This window comes from Macaca fascicularis, chromosome 1, assembly GCF_037993035.2.
Source record: "Macaca fascicularis isolate 582-1 chromosome 1, T2T-MFA8v1.1".
Lineage (NCBI taxonomy): Eukaryota > Metazoa > Chordata > Mammalia > Primates > Cercopithecidae > Macaca > Macaca fascicularis.
This window is the reverse complement of record NC_088375.1, coordinates 180,143,347-180,162,476: the sequence shown is the minus strand read 5'-3', so window position 1 is coordinate 180,162,476 and position 19,130 is coordinate 180,143,347. Positions and strand designations below refer to the sequence as shown.

General features: G+C 47.3%; 1 long non-coding RNA gene across 1 annotated transcript; it reads right to left on the bottom strand.

Moving 5' to 3' along the window:
* Window positions 1–7,177: 7,177 nt before the first annotated feature.
* LOC135968772 (uncharacterized) lies at window positions 7,178–18,887 on the bottom strand. The gene is made up of 3 exons (XR_010583740.1): window positions 18,857–18,887; window positions 8,352–8,405; window positions 7,178–8,186 (listed from the first exon to the last, which is right to left on the bottom strand). It is a non-coding gene; the product is annotated as an uncharacterized lncRNA (long non-coding RNA).
* Between the last annotated feature and the right edge of the window lie 243 nt (window positions 18,888–19,130).

Sequence of the window (19,130 nt, the reverse complement as noted above, 5' to 3'; positions counted from 1 at the left end):
ATACTAGCTACTCAGGAGGCTGAGGCAGGAGAATCGCTTGAACCCGGGACGTGGAGTTTGCAGTGAGCCGAGATCATGCCACTGCACTCCAGCCTGGGTGACAGAGCGAGACTCTATCTCAAAATAAATAAATAAATAAATAAATACAATAAAATAAAATGTGGCGTATTTGGAGCCAGGCGCAGTGACTACGACTGCAAACCCAGCACTTTGGGAGGCTGAGGCGTGCGAATCATTTGAGGTCAGGAGTTTGAGACCAGCCAGGCAACATGGCGAAACCCTGTCTCTCCAAAAAATACAAAAATTAGCCGGGCGTGGTGGCGTGCACCTGTAATCCCAGCTACTGAGGTGGGAGGATCACTGGAGTCAGGGAGATCAAGGCTGCAGTGAGCCAAGATTGTTCCACGCACTCCAGCCTGGGTGAGAGTGAGACCCCGCCTCAAAAAAAAAAAAAAAAAAAAAAAAAAGAAAAAAAAAAGCCGGGCGCGGTGGCTCACACCTGTAATCCCAGCACTTTGGGAGGCTGAGGCCGGCGGATCATGAGGTCAGGAGATCGAGATCATCCTGGCTAACACGGTGAAACCCCGTCTCTACTAAAAATACAAAAAATTAGCTGGGCATAGTGACAGGCGCCTGTAGTCCCAGCTACTCCGGAGGCTGAGGCAGGAGAATGGCGTGAACCCGGGAGGCGGAGCTTGCAGTGAGCCGAGGTGGCGCCACTGCCCTCCAACCTGGTGGACAGAGCGAGACTCTGTCTCAAAAAAAAAACAAAACCAAAAACCCCAAACCAACCAACAAACAGAAACAAACAAAACAAAATGTGGTGTATTTGGAGAGAGGGGGTATGTGGTTATTTTGTGCTTTGTATCAAGTTAGCCCAAAACTTAGTGGCATAAAACAATCAAGCATTGTTCTCGCAGATTATGTGGAACTGCTAGCTGGGCAGTTCTTACTTGGAGTCTCTCCCTTTGATTTATAGGCCTTCAGGTGAAGTGCAGGCAGCCTCTAGACGGCAGATTCTGTCCTTTTTTTGACGGTTGTTGGGGTCAGAGGACTGTTGTCCTGCAGTCTGTGCCAGTAGCTGGGGATAGGTAGAAGGCCCCCATTGACCAACCTAGCCTGATTAATAATACAGCCGATTGTTCCCTGCAACCTTCCCAGGGCTCCAGAGGCCCATGGGCAGCAGGTAGGTGATGGGGCTTCCCTACGGACAACATGGGTGAGGAGGGAAGGGTTAGCAGAGTCCTGTGAGCTTGTGAGAGGAACATGGCCTGAGAGAGGGACACTGTGAGGGGATGGCTGATTAATGTTCCTGACAGTGACATCTGACAAGGGCTTTGGAGACATTTCCTGCTGCAGACCCGTGTGCTTCTTACTGCCCTGAATTCTCAGAATACATGACTACACACAGTAGTCCTGAGGACTTAAATTACGCTTCCTGTGGTAGCCAGCCTCCAGGATGGCCCCAGTGACCCACACGTCCTTGTGTAGTTCTGTCCAACACTGAATCAGGGCTGGCCCTGTGGGACCAATAGCATAAGATGAAAGTGAAGATGTAACCCCCAAGACTGGGTCATAAAAGGCATTGTAGCTTCTTCTTTGGATCCTTGGGTCTCTTGCTCTGGGGGAAACCAGCTACCATGCTATGAGAACACTCAAGTGACCTTGTGGAGAAGCCCCCAGGGAGAGTAGCGGAGGCCCTTGGCCAGCAGCTGGCACCTTCCCGCTAGCCATGTGATTGGGTCACCTTAGAAGTACATCTTCGGGTCTGGTCAAGCCTTCAGATAACTGCACACCTGGCTGACATCTGCCTGCAGCCGCATGAGAGGCCCCAAATGAGAAGTGCCCAGCTTCCTGAAGTCCTGACCCACAAAAATTTGTAAGCATAATAAACAATTGTGTTATATCACTCAAATTTGATATTATTTGTTGCACAGCATGTGATAACTGCATACCCCCTTAGTTCAGGCTGCTATAACAAAATAGAGTAGGGTAATATATAAACAATAGAAATTTATTGCTCAAAGTTCTGGAGGCTGGGAAGTCCAAGATCAAGGGACCAGCTGATTTAGCATCTGGTGAAGGCTCTTGGCTTTTTTTTTTTTTTTTTTTTTTCAGATAGAGTCTTGCTCCGTCGGCTGGAGTGCAGCAGTGTGATCTTGGCTCACTGCAACCTCTGCCTCCTGGGTTCAAGCGAGTCTCCTGCCTCAGCCTCCTGAATAGCTGGGATGACAGGCACGTGCCACCATGCCCAGCTAATTTTTGCATTTTTAGTAAAGACAGGGTTTCACCATGTTGGCCAGGATGGTCTCGATCTCCTGACTTCGTGATCTGCCTGCCTTGGACTCCCAAAGGGCTGGGATTACAGGCATGAGTCACCATGCCTGGCCCAGCTCTCTGCTTTAAAGACGGTGCCTTCTTGCTATATCCTTACATGGTTGAAGGGGCAAGCTAACTGTCTGGGGCCTCTTTTTTTTTTTGAGACGGAGTCTCACTCTGTCACCCAGGCTGGAGTGCAGTGGCGCAATCTTAGCTCACTGCAACCTCTGCCTCCCAGGTTCAAGCAATTCTCCTGCCTTAGCCTCCTGAGTAGCTGGGATTACAGGCGCCTGCCACCACATCCAGCTAATTTTTATATTTTTAGTAGAGACGGGGTTTCACCATGTTGGTCAGGCTGGTCTCAAACCCCTGACCTCGTGATCTACCCACCTCGGCCTCCCAAAGTGCTGGGATTACAGGCATGAGCCACTGCGCCTGGCCAGGGGCCTCTTTTATAAGGGCACTAATCCCATTTATGAGGGTAGAGCCCTCATGACCTAATCACCTCTTAAATCCTCCACCTCTTAAAGTTATCACACAATATTAAGGATTCTGTTTTAACATACGAATTTTGGGAGGGGACAAACATTCAAACCACAGCACCCCTGTTTCCAAATACCCCAGAGGAAGATTACCCTTGAGAGGGAGAGGGAGGGGAGGCAGATGAAGGGGACAGAAGGATAGAGTTCCCATATCCCCCATGATGCTGGGGGAGAAATCCAGTACTCAATCAGCCTGGACCCCTTTGACACGGTCCTCTCCAATGTTGGGTTCATGCAAGAGGGTTCTGTAAAGTTTCTTAGGATGAGAGAGGGGTGAGAATTCCTGCAGCACAATTAGGCCAAAGTTACATTATCAGAGAAAATATGTAGACACAGTGAGGGTTTTCAGCAGGAAACTAGTTTTTGAGGTGTGGGATGTGTCTGATTTTTTTTTTTTTTTTTGAGACGGAGTCTCACTCTGTCGCCCAGGCTGGAGTGCAGTGGCCAGATCTCAGCTCACTGCAAACTCTGCCTCCCAGGTTTACACCATTCTCCTGCCTCAGCCTCTCAAGTAGCCGGGACTACAGGCGCCCGCCACCGCGCCCGGCTAGTTTTTTGTATTTTTTAGTAGAGACAGGGTTTCACCATGTTAGCCAGGATGATCTCGATCTCCTGACCTCATGATCCGCCCGTCTCGGCCTCCCAAAGTGCAGGGATTACAGGCTTGAGCCACTGCGCCCGGCCAAGGGATGTGTCTGATTTTTTAGATGCATGCAGAGAGAGCCAACTGCAACCCATACTCCATGGCCTCCTCCATTACCACCCACAGGACCCAAAGCTTCTGCCTCCCCTCAGTAGACAACCTGGCAGAGGAGAAAATGCCTTTGACTTAGAAGATGCCAGGGACTGTGAATTCACAAGATTTAACAGGCGATCTGGGACATTTGGGACTTAATGGGAGCAAAGGAGAGGAAAGGAAGAGTCCTGGAGTGCAGGAGTGGGGAGGGGTAAAAACAAAAGAGACAGGGAAGAAAGGCATTTGAAAAAAGGGTTCTACTAGAAACATACTTGAAAATCATCTATCTAGATGAATCCCTTCAGGCTTCCCCTACCCTCGTTTTGTAGAAGAATGGGGGGTGCCTTAAGTTGTGTTTTCCCATAAACAGATCCCACTACAAGGATTAGAATGCAAGCTTGTTTGGGACAGAGAGGGGCAAGTAAGACGAAGGGAAGACAGTGATGAAGGGTGTGTGATCAGGCTCATTACCATATTGGGGCTCTGGGTAAAACAGACCCTACCTTGTAATCCCACCCAAGAGGCAAAGAAGCTGGGGTATATATCCTCCAACTGCCACTCGTCATTGCTGAGAGCTGATTCTGGACCCTTCTGGCCTGCCCTACAGCATACCTGGGGCAGAGAGAAAGCCCCCTGGGAGATGTGAGTTGCAGGCTTTCAGCTTGTTCTGGAGTGAGGACAAGATGGGATCCTGATGCTTTGTACAGCCAGCTGGCTCATATCCGTGTGCCCAGCCTTGGAGGTCTTTCTCATGCAGTCGGTAGGCCCATATCCTTGGCTGCAGAAAGCAAAGCCTGAAGAAGTTGGTGTGTCAAAGATTGGATGCCTGGTGAGTATTGCTGGATGCTTGCTGCGGGGAAGGGCTCAAGGTGGAAGTTAAGTCAAATTGGCTCAAACCCTGACTCAATTCCTTCCTCTGTAATTCGTATTAGGCATATCTCCTTTCTCAGCCTTAGCTGCAAAATGGGGTCGATAATCCTTACCCTGCTTGCCTTTAAAACTTACAACACTTGGCTGCTCATGGTGGCTCACACCTGTAATCCCAGCACTTTGGGAGGCCGAGGCAAGCGAATCACTTGAAGTCAGGAGTTCAAGACCAGCCTGGCCAACATGGCGAAACCCCGTCTCTACCAAAAATACAAAAATTAGCCGGGCATGGTGGCGTGTGCCTGTAATCCCAGCTACTTGAGAGGCTGAGGCGCGAGAATCACTTGAACCCGGGAGGCGGAGGTTGCAGTGAGCTGAGATTGCCCCATTACGCTCCAGCCTCGCGAGACAGCAAGACTCTATCTCCAAAAACAAACAAACAAACAAACAAAAAAAGAAAAAAAGAAACCTTAGAACACTGTAGTGGATATTGGTAGTTTGCCTCCTGGTCCCTATCCAGTCCTCCTCCTTCTGACATTTAGGGGTCGCCACTCCGTATTGTCGGTCCAAGTGGTTTGGGTGGGAGTCCACCCCTGGATCCAACCAATCTGAACATACCATTCTGCTGGCTGTGGTGATTGGCTCAGAGATAAGCATGTGACCTGAGTCCATCCAATCAGAGTGAGTCCCAGTGCTACCTTAGGCACTCTTGGAAAAGCCCCAGGCCAGGCTCCGTGGCTCACATCTGTAATCCCAGCATGTTGGGAGGCTGAGGCAGGTGGGTCATGAGGTCAGGAGGTTGAGACCAGCCTGGCCAATATGGTGAAACCCCATCTCTACTAAAAATACAAAAATTAGCCGGGCGCGATGGCGGGCGCCTGTAATCCCAGCTATTCGGGAGCCTGGGGCAGGAGAATTGCTTGAACCAGGGAGGTGGAGGTTGCAGTGAGCTGAGATCGCGCCACTGTACTCCAGCTTGGGTGACACAGCAAGACTCCATCTCGAAAGAAAAAAAAAAGAAAAGCCCCTCTTTCCTGGTGGACTTGACTGAGATGTGATGTGAAGCTGGAGCCGCTGCTGCCCTGTCATCATTATGTGGATCCTTAGAGTGAAGCCAACACACAGGGGCCAGTAAGAGAAGGGGTGGAGAAAGACGGCTTGGTGACTTGGCTGGAGCCCCTGAATCAGCCATGCCTGAAGCAGCACAACACCCCTGGGCTTCCCAGTGATGTGGGCCGGTGAATTTCCTCTTTGTTGAGGCTTGCTTGTGTTGGATTTTCTGTTACTTACAACAAAGATTTTTAACTGGTAGTAACGGACACCATGTTTCTTTGTTTTTGTTTTTTAAGAGATGGGATCGGCCGGGTGCAGTGGTTCATGCCTGTGATCCCAGCCTTTGGGAGGCCGAGGCAGGCGGATCACCTGAAGTCACAAGTTCGAGACCAGCCTGGCCAACATGGTAAACCCTATCTCTACTAAAAATACAAAAAAAATTTAGCAGGGCGTGGTGGCACATGCCTATAATCCCAGCTACTCGGGAGGCTGAGGCAGGAGAATAGCTTGAACCCAGGTGACAGAGGTTGCAGTGAGCCAAGATGGCGCCATTGTACTCCAGCCTGTGCAACAAGAGTGAAACTCCATCTCAGGAAAAAAAAAAAAAAAAAAAAAAAAAAAAAAAGATGGGATCGCACACCTGTAATCCCAGCACTTTGAGAGGCTGAGGTGGGTGGATCACTTGAGGTCAGGAGTTCGAGACCAGCCTGGGCAACATGGTGAAACTTAGAACTTTAAAATTTAGTACTTTAAAACTCTATAAAAAATACAAAAGTTAACTGGGTGTGGTGGTGCATGTCTGTGGTCTCAGCTACTCAGGAGACTAAGGTGGGAGAATCACTTGAGCCTGGGAGGCAGAGTTTACAGTCAGCTGAGATGGTGCCACTGCACTCTAACCTGGATGACAGAGCCAGACCCTGTCGCAGAGAGAGAGAGAGAGGGGGAGAGAGAGAGAGAGAGAGAGAGAGAGAGAGAGAGAGAAAGAGAAGGAGAGAGAGATGGAGTCTTGTTCTGTTGCCCAGGTTGGAGTATAGTGGCACGATCATAGCTCACTTCAAGCTTCATCTCTCCTGAGTAGCCAGGGCTACAGGTGTGTGCCACCATACCTGGCTAATTTTTGTGTGTATGTATGTATGTATATGTGTATATATATATATATATATATATATATATATATATATATACACACACACACACACACACACACACACACACACAAATTTTGTATATATATATATACACACAAAATAGTAGAGGCGGGAGTCTCACTATGTTGCCCAGGCTGGTCTTGAACTCCCGGGTTCAAGCGATCTGCCTGCCTTAGCCTCCCAAAGTGCTGGGATTACAGGTGTGAGCCGCCTCCCCCAGCCATGTTGATGTGAGCTAAGACTGGAACTGCAGGGTTTTTCTTTTCTGTCGAAACATGATCTCATTCTGTTGCCCAGGCTAGAGTGAGGTGGTGCTATCACAGCTCACTATAGCCTCAACCTCCTGGACTCAAGCAATTCTCCTGTCTCAGCCTCCTGAATAGCGTGCCACCACACCTGGCTAATTTTTGTATGTTTTTGTAGAGATAGGGTTTCTCCATGTTGCCCAGGCTGGTCTTGAACTCCTGAGCTCAAGTGATCTTCCCACTTTGGCCTCCCAAAGTGCTGGGATTACAGGCGGAAGCCATTGTGTCTGGCAGGTTTTTTTTTTTTTTGAGACGGAGTCTCGCGCTGTGTCACCTAGGCTGGAGTGCAGTGGCGCGATCTCGGCTCACTGCAAGCTCCGCCTCCCAGGTTCACACCATTCTCCTGCCTCAGCCTCCGAGTAGCTGGGACTACAGGCGCCCGCCACCACGCCCGGCTAGTTTTTTTTTTGTATTTTTAGTAGAGACGGGGTTTCACCATGTTAGCCAGGATGGTCTCGATCTCCTGACCTCGTGATCCACCCGCCTCGGCCTCCCAAAGTGCTGGGATTACAGGCTTGAGCCACCACGCCCGGCCGTCTGGCAGGTTTTTTGTTTTATTTTTTGCTTAGAAGATTGTGTATGAGACCCATCAGTCCTAGGCCAGAGGAATGCTCTGGAGTGTTTATTGAATAGGTGAATATGTGAGTCATCTGACTTGTGGTCTTCTATTATCACTTTGGTGAATGGACATGAGAGTAGCTAAAAGGAGAGGCTGGAAGAGATTGTAGAATTTTGTGGAGAAAAATTCATTCTTTTCCTGAGGGAAGGCCAAAGCCTGCAGTCATGATGGAGTTGGAGAAAGGTGTGAAGGGCCAGGCCAGGAGCCCAGGGAGAGGAGGCCTGAGAGAGGAGGGCTGAGAGAGGAGGTGAGAGTTCCTTGCAGGCAGCCCAGCCCCTCCCAACTGCAGCAGAGGGAGGGAACCTAGAACAGAAAGAGCTTGGGCTCTCCATCTGACAGCCCGTTCAAATGCTTGCTCTTTTGGTGACAGAGCCTGTGTCACTCTGCCTCACATGGCTGTGAGGTTGGATCAGTTCACCTTGTGTCCCTAGCTGCCTGGCACAGAGGGGGCCTCAGAACCAACTCATGGAGTAAGGTGGCTGCTGACTGGGCTAGTCCCTTCCCAGGGAGAACGGCATTTGTGTTAGAGTCCCAGTTGCATGTCTCTCTCTTCTATCCATCTTCTTTCTCATCAGTATTCAATTTTTCTTCTCAGCCCTGTGGAACAAAGCCTGTGAACAGCCCATTTTCACTCCTGAAGCAGTTGGTCCCCCACAAAAAAATTATTTTCTCCAAAACAGATGAAAATCCCCCTTCCCTTCCCCTGCTCCTGCAGCATATGGTCATGGAGGCAAAGAAATCAGCCCTTCCTCTGCCACTTACCAGCTGTGTGGTCCTGTGCAAATGTCTTAGCTTCTCTGAGCCTCTGTTTCCTTTCTGTAGAGTGAAGATAATTCATTATTTGTGAGATTATGTAAGGATTAAATAATACTGTATGTGGAAGGGCTGAACACAGTACTTGGCACAAAGTTGGGTGCAATAAGAGAATTCCCTTCTTCCAGCCTCCATCAAGCATAGCACTGGACTAAGAACGCTTCTGTGAATTGATCTCACATGATCCCACATGTCCATTACTTGTGTGTGTCCATGTGTGTGCACATCCATGTACATTGTACCTATGGGTATGTGCGTGCTATGTTTGTGTGCATCTGAGTGTGGGTATGTGTAATCAGACACATGCTTATGTATGCTTGTCTGTGCACATGATCGTGTGTGTGTGTGTGTTTTCCCAGCACTATTAGTAGGAAGCTGTAATTATACTTTATGGCAGCAGCAGCAGCAACAGCAGTGGCGGTGGCAGCTCTGTTCCCCCAGCCATTAAGCTGCCTCCCTCCACTCATCTGGGGGTGGGGAGCTGGAGCCACTGCCCGCCCTCCCCATCCCTGCATGCTGCATGAGCACCCAGCCACCCCACTTTCTCACCATATGCCTGTCTTTTACAGTTCTTTGGTGTGTGGTGCTCATCAAGTGGCTAATTAGCTAAATGAATTAATTGACATCCATACGTGTAATTAGCAAATGGTTATAAGCAGCTATTCTCCTTGGGATGTCTAAAATTCTAAGGGTCAGATGCTGGGAGGGTTACTTTAGTGAGTGAATAAGAGATAAGAGCAGCCAGTGTAAGTGCCTGGGGGGCTCTATGAACTTGATGGCCTGGCTGTGGGGGGATGGGACCCAGGAAGGAGGGAGGAGGTGCTTATGAGCCTGGTAGGGGGAAACTGACTCCATTCACCAGGAATCAGGAGCCTCAGGTTCTGGCCCTATTTATGCGACTTTCTCTATGACCTTGAGTAAATCCCTTCCCTGCTCTGGGTCACAGTCTCTGCTTCTGATGGGGATGGACGGGACCAGCTGATCTCAGCACTCTCCCTGCTCTGATATCCTTCCTTGCCTTAAGCCAAAGTTTCTAATAAGAAACAGGGCTGTGTAGAGATGGGGCGAAGTGCCCCCTTTCTTTATTCCATGGCATACCACTACTGTGCTCTCCCACTTGTAGGTTTTGGTACATGCTGTGCCCCAGCTCCTAATGCCTGGTCCACCTTCTTTGCCTTTAAGATCATGTAGAGCAGCGCTGTCCAGTAGAATGTCCTGAATGACGGATATGTTCTGTATCCCTACTACCCCATATGGCAGCCATGAGCCACATGTAGCTGCTGGGTCCTTGAAATATGACTAGTGCAACTGAGGGGTGGAATTTTTAATTTATTTACTTTTAATTCATTTAAATTTAAATAGCCACATGTGGCTTGTGGCTATCGTATTGGGCAGTGCAGCTCGAGCTCCTTTAAGATCCAGTTCATTCATTCATTCATTCATTCATTCATTCATTTTCTAATTAATTCATTCATCCAACAAATATTTTTTGAGTATCTGCTGTGACAGGCACTGGGGAGACTATTGAGAATAAGCAGGCATGACCCTTGCCCTCATGAAGCATTTGTCGTGGGAAGGGATAGGAGAGACAGGAGAGAGAACAAGAACTAGACAAAATAATTGGAAGTTATAATAAAAGCTAGAAAGAAGCAAGGGGCTGAGACAGAGAATAGAAAGCCTGGGGCAGCCTTTTTCTTTTTTCTTTTTTTTTTGAGATGGCAGCCAGCCTTGGTCAGAAAGGTGTCTCTGAGGAGGAGCCATTAAGCTGAGACCCAGGGGTGAGAAGGAGCTTTCCAAGGACGGTGTGTGTGTTTATGTTGGGGGGTGCAGGGGCTGCTCCAGGCAGAGGGCCCAGCAGTGCTGCGGTGGAGGCAGGAGAGAGCTGGGTGAGTCTGAGGAAATCAGTGGGGTTGGAGTGTAACGAGTGTGGGACGAGGCCAGGAAAAGAGGGGCAGGGGCCAGAGGAAAGACCATGGGGAGGACTATGGATTTTGTCATAAGGGCAGCAGAGGTCACTAAAGGGCTCTAGACAGGGGCACATCTTCGGAAGCTGACCTGGCCGCTTGCTAGGGCTGGGTTGGAGGGAGCCCTAAGTGAAGGTGGGTGATGGTCGTCTAGGGAAGGGGAACTGGCCAGGGTGGTACAAGATGCCACTACAGGGGCCAGGCGTGGTGGTTCACACCTATAATCCCAGCATTTTGGGAGGCCAAGGTGGGCGGATCATTTGAGGTTAGGAGTTCGAGACCAGCCTGGCCTACATAGTGAAATCGTGTCTCTACTAAAAATACAAAAAAAATTAGTTGGGTGTGGTGGCACACACCTGTAATCTCAGCTATTCAGGAGGCTGAGGGGAGAATCGCTTGAACCCGGGAGGCAGAGATTGCAGTGAGCCGAGATCGTGCCACTGCACTCCAGCCTGGGTGACAGAGCAAGACTCTGTCTCAAAAAACAAAACAAAACAAAACAAAAAACTTTGTTGGATTTGTTTCAAAAGAAAAAAAAAAAAAAGATACCACAACACCTCTACCTGGAAGCTTTCCCTGGCTTCCCCGGCCTGGACCAGGCTCCTCTCTGTGCTCCTGCCACCCCCAGGCCTGACTGTGTCATGGCACTTTCACCCCTTGCTATCACCATTTATTAAGGTCAGACCCACCACATGTGGGCCTTCCCCCACGTGGCCATGTCTGATTCTCTGTCTCCACCTCGGTCAGCCCCGGCTCTGGTGCAGAGCAGTGTTAAGCAGACACAACCTCTCCCCAGCTCGGCCTGGGGGTCCTGCATCTGCTGGGAAGAGGCTGCCTGGGAAGCTAGCAGTGATGATGGGAGAGAGGCCTGGGTCTTTGCCAGCTCTGCAACCCTGGGCCCCTGCCTTCTCCGCTACCTCACCTGCCTTGTGGCAGCACTGTAGAGCTTATAGAGCCTCTTTTCCATCTGTGGCCTTAGCGACTCTCCAAAAAGCCCTGAGATGGAGGTGAAGAAGTAATCCTTTTCCCCATTTTACAGATAAGCAAACAGGAGCCCAGAGAGGCCAAGTGCCTAGGCCTAGAGCAGGGCCCCTCCAGCTCTCTGAAGGCTACCAAACACAGAGGTTAAGTGTACAGCTTTGAGGTCAGAAGCCTGATTTGAATGCTGGCTGTTACTTTCTTAGCCGTGTGGCTTCAGGCAAGGTACTTAATCTGTGTGAGCATGAGTGTCCTCATTCAGAAAATGAGTTTTTTAGTAAAAATACAAAAACATTAGTTAGGCATGGTGGCACAAGCCTGTAATCCCAGCTACTCGGGAGGCTGAGGCAGGAGAATCGCTTGAACCTAGGAGGCAGAGGTTGCAGTGAGCTGAGATTGTACCACTGCACTCCAGCCTGGGCGACAGAGCAAGACTCCGTCTCAAAACAAACAACAACAAAAACCAGTGCTAACCATAAATGATTGGTATAAGCTGGGCATGGTGGCTCATGCCTGTGATCTCAGCCCTTTGGGAGGCTGAGGCTGGGAGTTCAAGGTTACAGTGAACAGTGAATTATGATAGCGTCACTGCACTCCAGCCTAGATGACAGAGCAAGACCTTGTCTCTAAAAATACATACATACATACATACATACATACATGCAGACATACATAGAAGATTGATATAGTTGACTACATTAAAACCCAGAACTTCTTTTTCTGAAAAGGAATCTTAAAGTACAAACACTCCAGAGGGCTGGGTGAGGTGGCTCACACCTGTAATTCCAGTATTTTAGGAGGCTGGGGCAGGAGGATTGCTTGAGCCCAGGAGTTTGAGAACAGCCTGGACAACATGGTGAGACTCTGTCTCTACAAAAAAAAAAAAAAAAAAAAAAAAAAAAAATTAGCCAGACCTAGTGGTGTGTGCCCGTAGTCCCAACTACCCAGGAGATTGAGGTGGGAGGATCTCTTGAGCTTGGGAGTTCCAGGCTGTCCTGCACTGTGTTATTGCTACTGCACTCCAGCCTGGGAGACAGAGAGAGACCCTGTCTTAAATCAAACAAACAAACACCACAAAGAAGATGTTTGTAATGCATACAACCAATAACAGATAGGTATCAAGAATATGTAAAATTATGTCTAGCCTTGAAAAAAAAAAGACTGGCCGGGTGAGGTGAGTCACACCTGTAATCCCAGCACTTTGGGAGGCTGAGGTGGGCGGATCACGAGGTCAAGAGATCGAGACCATCCTGGCCAACATGGTGAAATCCCGTCTCTACTAAAAATACAAAAAAAAAAATTAGCCAGGCACGGTGGCGTGTGCCTGTAGTCCCACTACTCGGGAGGCTGAGGCTGAATAATCACTTGAATTCAGGAGGTGGAGGTTGCAGTGAGCCAAGATGGCACCACTGCACTCCAGCCTGGGTGACAAAGTGAGACTCTGTCTCAAAAAAAAAAAGACTATAGTAAGAAAAAACAACCAGCCCAGTCAAAAAAAAAAAAAAAAAAAAAAAGACTATAGTAAGAAAAAACAACCAGCCCAGTCAAAAAAAAAAAAAAAAAGAAAAAAGACTATAGTAAGAAAAAACAACCAGCCCAGTCAAAAAAAAAAAAAAAAAAAAAAAAAAAAAAAAAAAAAAAAAAGGCAGTGGGGGAAAAAAATGACCAAATAGTTCAATATGTATAACCAATAAACTTCTGAAGAGATGCTCACCTTACTAGTAATCAGGGAAATGAAATTCAAGACAATTAAATACCATTCTACATCTGAATGGCCAAAATTGAAAAGTCTGACAATTAAAGAGGCTGTGGATCAATGGGACTGCTTATACATTGCTGGTGGGAGTATAAATTGGTACGACTGCTGTGAAAACCAATTTATCATTATTATTTTATAACACTGGACATTTTTATATATCCCAGGAATTCCACTCTAGATGTACTCAAGAGAAACTCTTGTACAGCACCAGGAGCCATGTATAAGAATATTCCTTACAGCAATCTGTGGTAGCAAAACAGCAATAACAAAACTCCCAACTCCATCAGGGAAAGAGAATAAGAAATATGAATTCAGGATAGTGATTCCTTGGGGGTGAGATGGGGAGAAGAATATAGGTAGATTAAATTTGTCACTGATGCTATAAAATTTTGGTGGTAGGTTCACAGATCTTCATTATATTATTAAAAATAAATGGGGCTGGGTGTGGTGGCTCATGCCTGTAATCCCAGCATTTTGGGAGGCTGAGGTGGGAGGATCACTTCAAGCCAGGAGTTTGAGACCAGCCTGGACAACATAGTGAGACCCTGTCTTTACAAAAAATCAAAAATTAGCTGGGTGTGGTGGTGTGTGCCTGTAGTCTTAGCTGCTCAGGAGGCTGAGGTGGGAGAATCACTTGAGCCTGGGATGTTGAGCCTACAGTGAACTGCCCTCCAGCTGGGACAACAGAGTGAGACCCTGTCTCAAAAAAAAAAATAAATAAAATAAAAATTAAAAATAAATGGATGCAGGCCGGGCGCAGTGGCTCATGCCTGTAATCCTGTAATCTCAGCACTTTGGGAGGCCAAGGCAGGTGGATCACAAGGTCAGCAGATTGAGACCATCCTGGCTAACTTGGTGAAACCCCGTCTCTACTAAAAATACAAAAAATTAGCCAGGCGTGGTGGCGGGCACCTGTAGTCCCAGCACTTTGGGAGGCTGAGGCAGGAGAATGGTGTGAACCCAGGAGGCAGAGCTGGCAGTGAGCCGAGATCGCGCCACTGCACTCCAGCCTGGGCGACAGAGCAAGACTCCGTCTGAAAAAAAAAAAAAAAATAAATAAAAAATAAAATAAAATAAAATAAAATAAAATAAATAAATGGATGCAGATGGTTGTGGAGAAGCTCTCTTGACAGGATCCGCAAGTTTGCCGCTGACGCAGTGAAGCTGGAGTGGATGCTGACAGAACAAATGTTCAATGCACAGAATGGAAAGTAGTGCAGCCCTGAGGCTGGACTCCAGTTCTGCACTGCCGGCCAGCTGGGGTCTGACTGCACATGGCTTCTGATGAATCTTGTGTTTTTTACAAATTGGAGCAGGGACAGATCATAGATTTCCGATTTTATGTAAAATTTTGCCATACATTAAAGCAGTCACTTAAAAAAAATGGATGCTTGTCAAAACCCAAAGAATGTATAAGAACCCTAATGTAAGCTATGGACTTTAATTAATAGTAATATATCAGTATTGGCTCATCAATTGAAATAAATGCACCCTACTAATTCAAGATTTTAATAATAAGGGAAATTGGAGTGGGGAATAAGGGTATATGGGAACTCTGTGTGCTTTTCACTCAATTTTTCTGTAAACCTAAAACTGCTAAAAAAGTCTATTAAATAAATTAAAAAGTGGATAAACAAATGAAGAATAAATAAATATAAAAGACAGCTATGAGTGTGTTGAGCCAAGGATTATGATTAATCCAATTCTATGCATCTGAGAGTTATTAAAAACAAATAAGTAAATCAAAGACAAGCAGATTCCCAGAATGGAACCCAGAAATATCTAACATTATGAAATAAAAGTAAGATCCTATGCTTTGCACTCAGATATCAATTATGTAAACAGAATGTGGAGATTAACAGGGATTCATATAGGAAGAGTTCTAGAAGTTTTCATTGATAATGCAATGATCTTTTGTTGTTTTTATTTTTTAATTTTAATTTAATTTTATTTTATTTTATTTTTTGAGACGGAGTCTCGCTCTGTCGCCCAGGCTGGAGTGCAGTGGCCAGATCTCAGCTCACTGCAAGCTCCGCCTCCCGGGTTCCCGCCATTCTCCTGCCTCAGCCTCCTGAGTAGCTGGGACCACAGGCGCCGCCACCTCACCCGGCTAATTTTTTGTGTTTTTAGTAGAGACGGGGTTTCGCTGTGTTAGCCAGGATGGTCTCGATCTCCTGACCTTGTGATCCTCCCGTCTCGGCCTCCCAAAGTGCTGGGATTACAGGCTTGAGCCACCGCGCCCGGCCTTAATTTTTATTTTTATTTGAGACAGGGTCTTGCGCTGTCGCCCGGGCTGGAGTGCAGTGGCGTGATTGCAGTTCACTGCAAACTCTGCCTCCCAGGCTCAGGTGATTCTCTCATCTCAGCCTCCCGAGTAGCTGAGACCACAGGTGGGTGCCACCATGCCTGGTTAAGTTTTGTATTTTTTTGTAGAGATGGGGTCTTACCATGCTGCTCAGGCTGGTCTTGAACCTCTGAGCTCAAGTGATCCACCTGCCTTGGCCTCCCAAAGTGTTGGGATTACAGGTGTGAGCCACTGTGCCTGGCCTGTTGTTTTTAAAGATGACAAAAATATAGTCTTAGGCTGTTTGAATATTATTACTAATTGAGTTTAAAATGGTGTTCTGACAATATTTATTTATTATTATTTTTTGAGATGGAGTTTCACTCTTGTTGCCCAGGCTGGAGTGCAATGGCGTGATCTCAGCTCATTGCAATCTCTACTTCCCAGGTTCAAGCAATTCTCCTGCCTCAGCCTCCCGAGTAGCTGGGATCATAGGTGCCCACCACCATGCCTGGCTAATTTTTTTGTATTTTTAGTAGAGACAGGATTTCACCATGTTGGCTAGGCTAGTCTCAAACTCCTGACCTCAGGTGATCCACCCGCCTCGGCCTCCCAAAGTGCTGGGATTACAGGTGTGAGCCACTGGGCCCAGCTGACAATATTTATTTATTTTTAAAATTTCCCCTTCTTAACAAGACTACACTAAAATGACAGCAAAGAAAATAAAAAGGTACAAACCCACAATAATGAAGAGGCTGGAAGGGAAAGATATCAGTAAATAAGAAATTTCAACAAATTGTAGCAGTTAACCAATATAAAAGACATAAAAGAGATAGAGGAGTAGCCTAGCATACTGCGGAGGTGGATGCAGCTAAGGAGGAAGGTGGTATGTCTTGCAGAACTGACTGACATGGTTTGGCTCTGTGTCCCCACCCAAATTTCATCTCGAGTTGTAATCCCCGCATGTTGGAGGAGGGGCCTGGGGGGAGGTGATTGAATCGGGGGGTGGTTTCCCCCATCCTGTTCTCATGACAGCGAGGGAGTTCTCATGATATCTGGTTGTTTGATAAGTGTTTGGCAGTTCTCCCTTCACTTTCTCTCTCCCGCCACCATGTAAGACATGCCTTCCTTCCCCTTTGCCTTCCTCCATGACTGTAAGTTTCAGGAGGCCTCCCCAGCCATGAGGAACTGTGAGTCAATTAAATCCCTTTTCTTCATAAATTACCCAGTCTCAGGTAGTATCTTTACAGCAGTGTGGAAATGGACTAATATACCAATAGTCACAGGACTGAAGGTGAGGATAAGACTTGGGCAGAGAGTTAGGGATTCAATGAAGGTCCTGTTGCATCTGAATGCCCAGAAACTAGGTATCTACCACACAGGAACACCATTTGAAGACTCTCCTCCAAATAAATTGGATAGTCCCAGAAAAAAGACCTTTGTAAAAAGCCCTCTGGGGTCTCCCAGCATCATGACCTGTTTCCTACCCCAAATCCTGAATCTGCCTACTAGTAAGCCTCACCCTATTCAGACAGAGCTCCCAATCTATTGTCTCATTCTGAAATATGAACTGACAGCTCATCAGCATACATTTGAGAAAAGTCTGCATAAAGCAAAGGTCAGAAATAACCCTAGAGGAAACAGAACTCATTCAGGAGACAGAAGAGAACTCTAAAATACTTAATGTCTTCAGAGAGATTCAAAGTCATGCTTGCTTTGGCAGCACATATACTAAAATTGGAGATTCAAAGCCATCTTTGAATAGATGCTTTGAAAAAGGAACAGACTGGCTGGGCCCGGTGGCTCACGCCTGTAATCCCAGCACTTTGGAAGGCTGAGGCGGGTGGATCATGAGGTCAGGAGTTCGAGACCAGCCTGATCAACATGGTGAAACCCTGTCTCTACTAAAAAAAAAAAAAAAAAAAAAAAAAAAAATTAGCTGGGCATGGTGGCACTCGCCTGTAATCCCAGCTACTCAGGAGGCTGAGGCAGGAGAATTGCTTGAACCCGGGAGAGGCGAGGTTGCAGTGAACAGAGATCACGCCACTGCACTCCAGCCTGGGCAACAGAGAGAGATTCCGTCTCAAAAAAACCCAAAAAAACAAAAACAAAAAAAAACCCAAAAAACAAAAACAAAAGAAAAAGGAACAGACTGGCCAGGTATGGTGGCTCACACTATCCCCAGCACTATGGGAGGCCAAGGTGTGTGGATCACCTGAGGTCAGGAGTTTGAGGCCAGCCTGGCCAACACGGTGAAACGCCATCTCTACTAAAAATACAAAAATTAGCCTGGTGTGGTGGTGTGTGCCTGTAATCCCAGCTACTCAGGAGGCTGAGGCAGGAGAATCGCTTGAACCTAAGAGGCGGAGGTTGCCGTGAGCCGAGATTGCACCACTGGACTTCAGCATAGACGACAGAGCAAGACTCCGTTTCAGGGAAAAAAAAAAAAAAGATAGAAAAAAGAACAAACTAAACAAGAATGGCAACCAAAAGAAAGTATCCTTGAAAAGTAAAAAGTATGACTGCTAAAATAGAAAAGTAAAATCATCTTTTAATGAAAATCAAATATTCCAGAAATTAAAATGAGACAAAACAATGGAAATAGCAGTGGAAAGATAAGAGATATAAAGAGTTCAATAACAAAGCCGGGTGTGGTGGCTCACGCCTGTAATCCCAGCACTTTGGGAGGCCGAGGCGGGCGGATCACAAGGTCAGGAGATCGAGACCACGGTGAAACCACGTCTCTACTAAAAATACAAAAAATGAGCCGGGCGCAGTGGCGGGCGCCTGTAGTCCCAGCTACTCGGGAGGCTGGGGCAGGAGAATGGCGTGAACCCAGGAGGCGGAGCTTGCAGTGAGCCAGGATCGCGCCACTGCACTCCAGCTTGGGCGACAGAGCAAGACTCCGTCTCAAAAAAAAAAAAAAAAGAGTTCAATAACAAACTAATAGGCATTCAGGGATAGAACAGAGGAACTTATCAAATAAATAATATAAAAGAATTTCCAGGCCGGGCGCGGTGGCTCAAGCCTGTAATCCCAGCACTTTGGGAGGCCGAGACGGGCGGATCACGAGGTCAGGAGATCGAGACCATCCTGGCTAACACGGTGAAACCCCGTCTCTACTAAAAAATACAAAAATCTAGCTGGGTGAGGTGGCGGGCGCCTGTAGTCCCAGCTACTCGGGAGGCTGAGGCAGGAGAACGGCGGGAACCCGGGAGGCGGAGCTTGCAGTGAGCTGAGATCCGGCCACTGCACTCCAGCTTGGGCGACAGAGCGAGACTCCGTCTCAAAAAAAAAAAAAAGAATTTCCTGGACATAAATCTATAGTTGGAAAGGGCCTACCAAGTGCCCAGAAGAATGAATGAAATGAGGCTCACATCTAGAAACATCATCAAGACTTCAGAAAACCTATGATAAAGAGAAACCCCTAAAAGCTTCTGGAGAGAAAAAAATAATCCAGATTACTTACTGTGTTAGGATTAGTTTCAGTTGCAAGAGACAGACTTCCTCAAATATCAATGGCTTAAGTAAGGCAAATGTTTACGTAATAATAAGGCAAATAAGGTAAAAGTCTTCCTCTTTCTCACATGCAGTAAACACAGGCAGTTCAGGCTGGTATAACATCTCCATGACCACCAGAAACCTGGCTGCTTCTTTCTTGAGTTTCCACCATCCCCAAAATGCTGCTTTCACCTATGGTCCAAGATGGCTGCTTGGGCACCTGCCAACATGTTTATATTCCA